At 33.3% G+C, this 11,939-nt stretch overlaps 1 pseudogene across 1 annotated transcript; it reads right to left on the reverse strand.

Moving 5' to 3' along the window:
- Positions 1-2,856: 2,856 nt before the first annotated feature.
- On the reverse strand, positions 2,857-11,638 carry LOC148625141 (uncharacterized; annotated as a pseudogene). Its single transcript, XR_015919865.1, has 3 exons — positions 11,289-11,638; positions 6,999-7,211; positions 2,857-4,163 (listed from the first exon to the last, which is right to left on the reverse strand). The product of XR_015919865.1 is annotated as an uncharacterized LOC148625141 (transcript).
- Positions 11,639-11,939: the final 301 nt, after the last annotated feature.

The following is an 11,939-nucleotide window of genomic DNA, read 5'->3' on the forward strand; positions in this document are numbered from 1 at the left end:
AAACTGCCCCCCAAATTTTGAGGTAAGCTGAATAGTTTAAGAAGATCACTGATATGATAAGTGTCTGATCCTTTAGTTATTAAATAACGTCATGCCATCCAACTTTTAAGCGGCCGTGAATTTGTAATAAATACTCCATAGTTCTCTCTATTACGCTATATCAATCTAATTGATTCTTACACGAGAATCCATTGAAAATCTGGGTTTTGTTGAGCGGAGGGCAGCTGAACGAGTGAAAAGACGAAGAATTTCAAGCAACCCCAGATTTTCAACAGATGAATGTTAAAACGTACTTTTTTCTGTTTTACAGGTACGAGACCACAATTAATTTCGTAGTGCATTTCACCAGACTCATATTGACATATCAAAAAAATTCCACCGCCAAAATATGGGATGACATGTAAACTGCTGACTCTGACTTTTTCAAAATAAAGTCTTGTAACTCAGGAAATAAAATAGAAATTCTCTTAAAAAATAAACAGACTGCAAAAGTAACTTAACAATACAATTGTGTAAAGTTTGAAATTTATTGAACAAGGAATTATCAAAGTACAGTGCAATTTATCAAGGCAGATTGACTAACAGACGGACAACCGTGTGTAAACTATAAACTGTCTTTGATGAATGTATAAAAATGAATCACTGGCTCTTTAAAAAATGCATTGTAAGTGATAAGCCTGCAAATGGGTGAAATTATTCTTAAAAAGATAAACCTACGAATGCTTATACAGCATTCACTTATCATTTATATAGTTTGAAAGTGGAACAAAGAAAATTGGTCCCGAAAATAGGTCATTATAGATGATATGGAACGATTCAGAAGATAACTTGATAAGATAAAAAAGCTTAGATGTCTCACAATTTCTCTTACTTAAGAATGTCAATGTAACAAAAGGAAATAAATATACACTGATTTTTTTATTTTATTAATTGCCTTCAAAAACAAAAAAAAATTACATAAAAATGGATAAACATTTACAATGTATATAACCTAAAAATCCGTTTTTCGTTTTTTTTTAATTGAAAAGAATATTTGAACAAAACTTTAAAACCTTATTTAGAAAACTAGCTATTTTGTCATATTTTGTATACAAGCAATCATGTTTAATTCAAATGTTGTCTTTCTGACAAAATAAAAAGACCAATAGTTGCCTGGACCTGTTCCACTGTCATGTATTGGTCAGGACATAAGTATCTTCAATATGTATATAAACACTATAAGCAAAATAAACAGATGTGCCATGAGCACATGATAAGTTTGTCCCCATAATGAGTTCGGATTGATTGATTGATTGTTGGGGTTTAACGTCCGAGCAGCAATATTTCAGCTATATTCAGACGATGAACATGAAATGGGTGTTAAAAATGAACATGAAATGATGATGAAATGAAAAAAAAAGGATGGGACACAAGGTTAAAAGGGTCGACAAATTTTGATTGCCACTGGAAATAGGGAGAGGTGGGTAAGGTCGGGCAATTTAGCCTCCTGTGGCGGAGCGCAAAGGTTCCTACTTCTATCGAATACCACAGCAGGGTTCTTTAACGTGCGAAGAACGTGGCATCTTTCCCAACACGGGGCACCACTATGGTTTGCGGTCAGGTTTTCCGTAACATGCCAGGGGTACCCCATTCCACCACCTGGGCCAAACATCCCAACTGCTCTGTGGGCAGAGCGCCTAGCCCCCGGCTAGGTTTCTGAGCACTATTTAGTCGCCTTTTACGACAAGCTTAGCGCTGCTACAGGCCTATTCTTTTAACACCCGGACCTGCACGGGGCTAATGAGTTCGGTGTGACAGGTGAAAAAAAGTACCAGAAAAGTGCAAAGGAATGTACAAGGGATTCTCAAGTTACGTTGCGACATCTAAAAAACTATGAATATATGAAAAAGTCCCTTTACTCCAGAGAGAAAAAATGATAAAATGTATTTCACCAAAATGAATACAGACCCTCAAACAACTGTAATAAATAAATGTGTATGGTTTGAAGTGAATTCATCATGCAATTTCTTTGGGATGACATGAAATATCTTTTCTCTCCCCTTTTTTTTAAATAAAGTATCATAACTCAAGACTAAAAACACTGGAATTTTCTCCAAATAGTATGCAGACCGTTAGACCTTCATTACGAACATTTTTTTTTAAGTTTGAAGTTTATTAAACAAGGGATTGTAGATTAATGGCACATGTTAACATGGGCAAGTAGGCAGACAGACGGACAGACAGACATGTTTAACCATAATACAATCCATCTTTGAAGGACATATAAAAGCTAGTGTGAGTTACAAATTTCCGAAATAAATGTAGGGATGAAAGCATTTATAGTGTTTGTTCACCATTGATTCTAGTGTTTTAATACTAAGTTGACGTCAAAAAAATGCCTTGCACACTATATTTAAAAGCAGTTTTCGTCTTGACACGCGTTGTGTTCTTATTGTATGACTTATGATGTACCGTGATTCTTAAGCCCGTAAGCCATTGGGAATAATTGAGGACTTCACTTTTTGTAGGTTTGAACTGGTCTGTAGCTGGTACAAATGTATGTCAGTGAACTGCAATTAGTCCTTTTTTTTCATTGGTGGAACGTATGGTCAGTTTCTTTATTTATGTTTAAACAAGGGACTCAAACCTTTTGAACTAATTTTTTTTTATCCCAGTGGAGTTGTCATCTCTTCGGCATATTTACCATTTCCATTCTCATATAAAGTAGAAATTATTTTGGTTTGATACTTTTTGACTTACATTATACAAAGTAAGTACCTTTAAAGCTTTCTATGTGAGACAAATGAACAGACAGACTGAGTTAAGCTACAAGACATTTTTGCTCCATTGGTGTTACAGATTAAAGTTATATGCATGTGCATGAACATACTTGTATTGTCCGACAACAAAATTGTTAAAATACTGACAGACAGACACATGAATATGGACCTTATATGATAAGAAGAAGCATATATTAAACTATTATTTTTTCATTAAACAATTATTTGAGATGAATTTCTTGATAGGCCAACAATAATCAATTATACATTTGTTTACATATTTACAAATGAAATGTTGTGTTGTCAATTCATGGTTGAGGGTACATGTATGTTGAAGTACGTTAATTGTTTCCGGTGCTCAAAATATTAAGCCTCTGATAAAAATTCAAAACAATAATTGATCGACATATTTTGTTTCTTTATACAAAGCCTGGTAAAAATTGGGAAAAAAATGGCGAACTTATAAAAAGGGATATTATACCATTATGGTATATATGGAATGTTGAGCTGATTTGAATATGTTAGTTTACACCTCCTGACCTGACCTTAATTACGTATGATCCACACAGGCAGGCCCATGTTCTTCGTTACAAATAAAATTCAGAATATGTAATTGCATCGGAAAAAGGTTAAACCCCTATAATATGATTACATGAAACCAGTATTTATCAAATTGAAGTGCGATATAATATGATTACATGAAACCAGTATTTATCAAATTGAAGTGCGAATATTGATACTATGTTCCAATTATTGATTTAATCATTTCTCTTTCACTGATTATTTTCTAAATCAAATGGTCGACATGGTAGATTTGATGGCCACACAAACGTAGGTTTTATAATATCAATGAAGGCATAGTCCACAAAGGTATTCCTGGCAACAACATTTTTGAATGCAAGTTCATTTTCATTCAATTCCAGGCTGGGTGAAGCAAGACTGAAGAAATTTGCCTTGGGAGCTTTCAGTAACAACTCATGAGGTCCAGTACATAAATATTTATAATTGAGAACAAGCCATGCTGCTAAAATAGCCTCATAATTTAACAAAAATTTTGAACCAGGGATTTCAAAAAGCAGCTTAATTGGCCTACTTTCGAGCAAGATATGTTTGCTGTCGTAAAAGTAAACTTTTAGTAAAGTAAATCTCTTTCCGAGTTGCTGCCATACAAGGAATAAGAAAATTGTTCAAAGTAGAATGTCTCTGTTTTTTGTAGGTAAGAAAATACTATAGCCTGTGCCAATGTCTGTCTACGAAAACCTCTTTCTTCAGCACTCCTGAGTTTCATCTCTACAGATTCCCTGCACCCAGGACTGATTTCGTTTTCTGTGGAAACTACATTAACAAAACACTCCATGTTTCCAAGAAGAATATCTAACGATCCATGCCAACAATCTGGATTCCCTATAACAAAATTGAAAATACAATCCATATATACATACAATATATAAGTATCTTAATTTACTGTCTTGTACTATATACATCAAGTACTAAGTTACAACTATAGATCAAACCTACGATGACGAATCGCCCGGTCAGTGAAAGCTACCGTACAGCCAAAACTTTTCACAAGATTCCAGTTTTCACTTTATTCCCACAAAGAATCACAAAGATTAAAGCTCGCCGAATTTAAGTCCAGATTGTTCACATTTATCTCCCGTAGACTGAACTTGGTACCTGCAAAAAATTACCCACAATATGGTACATTTTATATAACCTAGCCGACCAAGTGGTTGAGAGTGCTGGACTAAGTAAAAGCAGTGTTGCAATAAATGTCACAGCAGTATGAGCTAAAGTCCTGCATAGGGAATGACAAAAAAATTTGCAGTTCTATAATCATTGGGAAGTTTTCAGATACTTATATAAACATAATATATTGAAAACTGTAAAGTAGATCATAAATCACAGATAGGGTGACTGGTAAGATCAGTGTTGCATTTAAATTACTTTTCTCAGAATTAAGTGACTTTGCCTAAGGTTGAATTGTTTTTGATAGAACCCCATTGTGACTCTTGTCACGGAGCTGCATTATTGTTTCTAGATTAATACCGGATTGTACTCACTTACAATATAACAGGTGCCCCCGGCAAAGCAGGATTTTTTTTACTTTCTGGGGCACCCGATGTCACTCCCAATTTTTTGTGGGATTTCTTATTGCTAGAAGTAAAAAAAAATGTACTTTAGTTTGAGTGACGTTGTTTTGTCTTCCTTATATAAGGTTTTTATAAGTCATCTATCTTATTCAGTTCACTAGATTATGTATGAAGATCGTCTTTGGTTCCTGATTTCACATTCAGCCCATGAGATTTTGACGCATTTGAATTATCCCATTGCTGGTACTTCAGGGTTTGTTTTGCCGAAATACACAATGTATACCAATTAAGTGTTTTAATGTTGGCATCTTTGCTAGCCAATCATTCACAGCTAATATTAAACATGTGTAGCTTTTATCAAGTTCTAATATTAAATGCAAGAAATTGATACATGCATTTGCTATAGTTGATTTCAGATCGCTTTAAGGGCAGCTAGGGGGATTAAAAAAAAACTGTATACAATATACTAAATGTAACTTGATACAATGCACATGTACCGATAATGTTTTTCGTTATTTTGTACATACCTACTAACAGGAATATGTTAAGGCCTTTCATTTGAATAAAATTTAATAACCTTTATCCAAAGACACTACGTGAAAAAAAAACCGGTTAATAAAAGTATAATTGTTCATGAGAACATTTTAAGTTTTTTTTTTTTCAATCTCACAATTATTATATTTTTTTATCATACAAAGAAAGGTGTATAGCTGGATCTTCATCTTGTTCTATGAAGGAGATGTCGAATCACCTTACAAAGATATTATCCGCAGTGAAAAATGGACAGCAAGCTAGTTGCATTACCACCTACTCTCGTAGTGGCATTAATCATATGTGGATACATGTACTTAAAATTCTAAAGATTTACTTGAAAACCTGAAATTCCGTAGTTTTTCGGAAATTAGTTCTCTTTAAAATGTTGACTTCTCAACTCTTAACACTACGTTGCAATGATAAATCGAAATCTCAAAAGGACTTATTCGTAAATATTTTGCTGATACGAGAAATTATGTTGTTCTAGATTACAAATCCTCACATGTCCTCAAACATCTCAGAAGTGTAAAGTTTGCTACCCAGAAAAGCAGGTTTGCAGCATGCTTGATTTCCTAATTGATAACTTATTTGTTACATTTGGAGGAGCTATTTTTCAGAAACATGTTGGCATTTCAATAGGCACAAATTGTGATCATCTCCAAGCAGATTTGTTTTTGTATTCATAGGAGACTGAATTTCGTCAGAATCTTGTAAAGAATAAAAATATAAGATGCTAAATCCTTTAATTTCATATACAGATATGTGGATGATGTAATGTCCAATAATAACCCTTCTTTTGGTAAATGGTTACCTTCAATATATCCACCAGAGCTCCACATAAAGGAGACTACAGAAATAACTTGTTTAGCATCCTTTTTAACCTGTAAATGTACATCTCGAATTCAACACCTGTGGACATCTCAGTACTAAGATTTATGATAAAAGAGACAACTTCAGATTTCCCTTACCTGAGCAGCAATATACCTTCATCTCCTGCATATGGTGTTTATATTTCACAATTGATTTGCTACACTAGAGTAAGTACTAACTACTCTGATTTCCTTAAACACCATAAATATCTGCGTAACAGACTCCTGAATCAGGGGGTAGGAGGAAATGCGTCTCAAAAGGCCTCTTACCAAACTCTTTTTCAGATATTTGTCCTTGGTTGAAAAATACAAAATACTAATTTCTTCAAAAACAATGAGTAATGATTGCTTTAAGTAAATTATTCATTGATTATGATGCAATAGCACGCAAATGCTATTTAATCACTACTGGAATACTCATGCTGCAATGTAAGAGAAAGAGGGGTTTGGCGTGCTGTAAAACCTAGATTTAACTCACCATTTTGTTTGAAATGCTAGTACCTAGACAGGACTATAGTGAAACAAGCTACTCCGGTGGTGTAATATCTATTTTGTCCGATTTATTTTGGACTTACTTGATTATGGATTAAAGTAGTGTTGGGTAATTTTGCTATCACCATTATTTTATGTTAAATTTTCATTATTAAAAATACTATTAAATTTCATTCATCCATTTCATGTTAAAATTGTTCAAGTATATTGTATATTCCTTAACTTTTCAATATTTCAGGCAGACAACTCACCTATACTTGTGTCATCAAAGCAAGAAGACAATCTTCCTAGTTTGCATGATCCACATTTACAGACATAAATGTTCTTGTAATTTGCTGAATCATTATCTATTGTATATGTGTCAGAAAGTGAAATTTTTCTGAAAAAGTGTTCAGCCAAAACTACCATTAACTCTTTATCTGTTGAATCTGTTCTCTGTATTCTTTTCAGAACTTCATGTGAATCTTAAAATAAATATACATGTTTATTTAAAAATTTTTGAAAATTTATGATGATGTCAGATTTTCATGCATTTTTACTTAATTAATTGTATCTACTTATTTTCTAGGTTAAGTTTCAAGTCTGTAACAGAAATATTACATGTACATTGTACTTGCTCTGTTTAATAAAACTTCAGAATATTGTAATGTTTGCACTTGTATATTTTGCTAACATCAACACTGGATTGTTTGGAACTATGACAACATAAGTTTCTTTCAAGTCGATACACCAGTCTGCTTACACAGGAAATAATCATGATTTACAAATATAACATGTATAAGATGTAATCTTTTTTCATTTAAGAAATAATTTATCTTATTAAGGATAATTTGCTAACCATTTTTGGAGAAATTTTGAAACTTTCCCTGAAATGTTGAGGTTTCCCATTCGTGCATCGTTTATTCAGCATTTGCTTAGCCTTTTGTGTGCATTTGCACGTACATGTAGTTTTGCATTCATTTAAAGTTTAAACACACTATATGAACATTTGTTTAAATGTTTCCATTGAAAGTGGTAGCTTTAAGAAGAGAACCAACATTGTCATACATGTCATTATTTTTTTTTCAGCAGTTATTTTTATTTATTATCATTTATATTTTCCCTTAATCCTAATGTTCCCTTTTTTTTCTTTCTTTTGTTACTTGTTACTTGTTATTATTATCATTAATCATCTATTTCTATTATATATATATATATATTTTTCCAAATAACATGCATATGCATGCAAATCTAATACATGTATATAATTCATTCAAAGACCACAAAAATATTGCTATTTGATCAAGCAGAGTTACTATAATTTTTGTTCTTATCCAGATGTTTGAGCATCTAGAATACTACTTAAATATAGTAATTATGTACTGGCTTTGTAAGTTAGAAGAAAAAGGGTCTTTATTCTTTAAATTGTAACATATCTGTTTTAGGGAGCAACCAGATAGACAGGGATCACATTTTCTATTCTGTCATTTTTCTTCGGGGAAAGGAAAAAAAATCTTATAAATCAAAATAAAATAGATATTAGGACAAGAAGGGTTTTTACCTTTTATCTTTTTTCTTACATGAATGACTTGTGATGCATTATTATTTTAGCTTCTTTTTTTCTAATTTTCATCCAATGCTCTGTGTAAAAATCAAATAACACATGCACATGTAGTTCCATCTTTTTAGTGCTTTGTATACAAATGTAAATCAAAATTGTTACCATATATATATATATATTTTTTTTTTTATGGAAAAATAGTGAATAGAGTTTTTATTTACTATTTTTAAATTCAGCAAAATGTAAGAAAAAAAGAAGACATACAATGTAACTAAATAAAATGAATATGACACAATTTCAAAAGTTCATATATTGTAAATTCAAACCTGCAGAATCGTAAAATCATGATAGAAGCGTTCATTTATTGTGGGTTTATAAGCATTTTGTTAGCTTTTGATGAGCCTTCATGGTGCATCTATATATAGTTATCGTGAGTGCTAGAAACCTAAACATGTCAAGTATCACTAGGAGAATAAAATATAGCTTGATGTACAATGTAAACCGCTTCATCCAAGTTCAAATTCCAACTTTATCATTGGTTACCTAATATTGCTTCAGGGCAAACTTTGGCAATACTACCAACTCTCACCCAATTTGCATGAGTGAAGCTGATTTACCAGCATTTTCACTTGATTTATTGTTTTTTTCTCTTTGCATGATCTTTAAAACTGCAAAACCTCACACATTTGCATCTTCAAAGCTTGGAAGCACTGCTTCAGTAAATCAGGTGTAAAAATCATTAATATCTGAATAGACATGTACATTGTACATGTACATGTATATGGGTACAAATGTGCCTCGAATAAATGAAAACCTCTATATTAACCAAAAACTAGTGTTGTAAGTTCTAACCCATAAAACAATTTTTTTCAAAAAAAAACAATTTAAATTACATTTTTAAGCTTAAATAAAATACATGCAAGAAGCAATTAAAGAACATTAGAGAGCATGCTCACAATACCTCACATGCACACAATTGCACAAACTTTATTCCCTTAACACAATAACATTTAGAAGTGGTCCCCCTTGACTGATTTTTTGTGAAAATCAATCCCATCCAAGATTTTATTGCTACTAGGTTGAAGGAATGTGGTAAAAAAAGTGGAGATGCTATCTGGGATACAATCCCCAATCACGGATTTTTTTACTAAGTCCCCCTTCCACAGGAGTGGTTTCCCTTGACTGATTTTCGTGAAAAAAAATCCCACCCATGATTTTTGCTACTTACCATTCACCAAAGTTTGAAAGATGGAGCCGCTGTCAACACGTGACTGTCAAGATGACGAAAACTTGTGATGGAAGGACGGACAGACAGACAGGACAACTTTTTTGCATGGGGTATAATTATACCACCCAAAAAATATTTTATTGAGGTTTTTGGATATGTACACCTTGCTTTTGCTTTTCTATCTAGTTAAAGGAAAACAACTAGGTTTTTCGTTATTTATACACTCCTTGAGACGTTCACGTTTCCCATTTTAGCATACATGCACCATTTATCGTGTTTTTACACATAAATTGTACTTTTGCGTTCGTTTGAACGCATAATAAACGCACGATAGAAGTGTTTGTTTAAACACACGCTAGGAGCATTTGTTTAAACGCATTATAGGAGCGTTCGTTTAAATGCAAGATAGAGGCGTTCATTCACACGCATGATACGAGCTTTCGTTTAAATGCAAGATAGAGGCGTTCATTTACACGCATGATACGAGCGTTCGTTTAAACGCACAATAGAAGTGTTCGTTTAAACACACGCTAGGAGCATGCGTTTAAACGCATGATAGGAGCGTTCGTTTAAATGCACGATAGAGGCGTTCATTTAAACGCACGATACGAGCGTTCGTTTATTTTTTTTACTTTGATTATTTCCTTGATTTAACATTTATTTATATTTTTTGTATTATTAATCTTTATATTTTCATTAATTTCATTTTCTATTTTTTCTTTTGTCATTATTTATTATTATTATTATTTTTCATCGTTCGTCTATCGTGCGTTTAAATGCATGCTGTGAGCGTTCGTCTATCGCGCGTTTAAACGCACAATAGGAGCATTCTTTAAAACACACGATAGAAGTGTTCATTTCTCGTGCGTTTGGTGAGCGTTTAGCGTTCGTTTAGGTATCATGCGTGCAGGAAAGGTTACAGACCACCAATTCAACCGATGAGCATTTGGAACGTACGCAAAAAAGTCCTACGCAGAAATTACCCCTGTTCCTCATAGTGCTGTGAAAAAAGTGCTCATCTTATTTTAAAAAATTAAACAGTTTCTGAAAGGAAAAACATTTCTGTACATTTTATAGGTGCATTTTGCTTCTTGTGATGTGAAGCCTAATCTCCATAATGATTTCTAAATATACCCTATCTTGTGAAAACACTGGGATTTCCCATGCTATTTATAGACCCTTCACTTCCGGTGACCAGTACTGCACTGCAAGTCTGCTAACCCCACATGCCATTCTGAGGATTAAGAGCGGACATATGTAGAATCATGCTGATATATAGTCCTCTGCAGGTTAAAGTTAAGGTAAAGTCCAGAGAAGCCATTGAATATTGTGAAATTAGCACAGAAGCCTATGGGAAGTGGAACTAGTGGTTTCTAGCCGAAACCTAAACGTCTCAAGGAGTGTAGATATATTTGAAAAACTACTGTCTGACCCCTATGTTCTACTTTTAGTAACAGCTGCCATGTGTTAAGACGAATCAAAAATCCCCACATCAGTTCTATGCAGAATACTCTAAGGAACATTCATACCAAATTTGGTTCTAATTGGTCAAGTAGTTTCAGAGGAGATGAGTTTTATATAATTGTTAACGACGGCTGATGACAACGACGACCACGGACGCCGAGTGATGGCAATAACTTGCATAGCTTTTGGCCAGATGAGCTAAAAAATGATTTTGTAATATTACAAAATTATTTTCTAGAAGTACAAAATAACGATTTTTGTCCACTTTGGCTTGCCATAAGAAAATCTTATATATCAGACAGTACTCACTGTCGTCCATCAAAATTGAATCAATTTTTCAAGGAGTAACCTTGATGCCTTGTTGTCGGGAACATAGTTGGGTTGAGTAAAAAAATCATTCAGTAACTGAATGATATCAGTAAATATGCTTTCAAACGTATATATTTCATTCGCACAAGGCCATGTCTCACACGACGCTCGTGAAAAGTTTATCCTCTATCCCGAAGCTGCATTGCATGACTGTATCTCTTGAGCTATGAGAGGGTTGCGTCTGTCAAAGCACAACGAACGGTATGCACTTTTCAACAGGTGGAGATCTTTAAATTGTGCATTGAATAGTTCAAAAACGTTTTCTAACTTCGGTTTCTCGCTCATGTCGTCGGGGGTATCATAGTACAGGGAAAAGAAATGTATCTAAGGTTGAATGGAAATCAAAGTATTCATGTACTGAATCAATTTATATCGATCGCCTCAAATAATCGTCAAATTGCAAAAATAGGAATAAGCCAAAGAAAAGAACGTGGATCGACTTCAAACATGTCTAAACACAAATGGTTAATATTGAACTTTGATTTAAATTAACCATTCCAAAAACTTGTCATTAAATATAACTAACATTAGTCCCAGTGATAACGAAGGACATTTAATTTAACTCAATATTCAGATGACACCGTAGCAGTG

The sequence above is a fragment of the Perna viridis genome, chromosome 2 (genome assembly GCF_037379345.1).
Source record: "Perna viridis isolate PV_CMFRI_1.1 ecotype Kerala chromosome 2, ASM3737934v1, whole genome shotgun sequence".
In the NCBI taxonomy this organism is placed as follows: domain Eukaryota; kingdom Metazoa; phylum Mollusca; class Bivalvia; order Mytilida; family Mytilidae; genus Perna; species Perna viridis.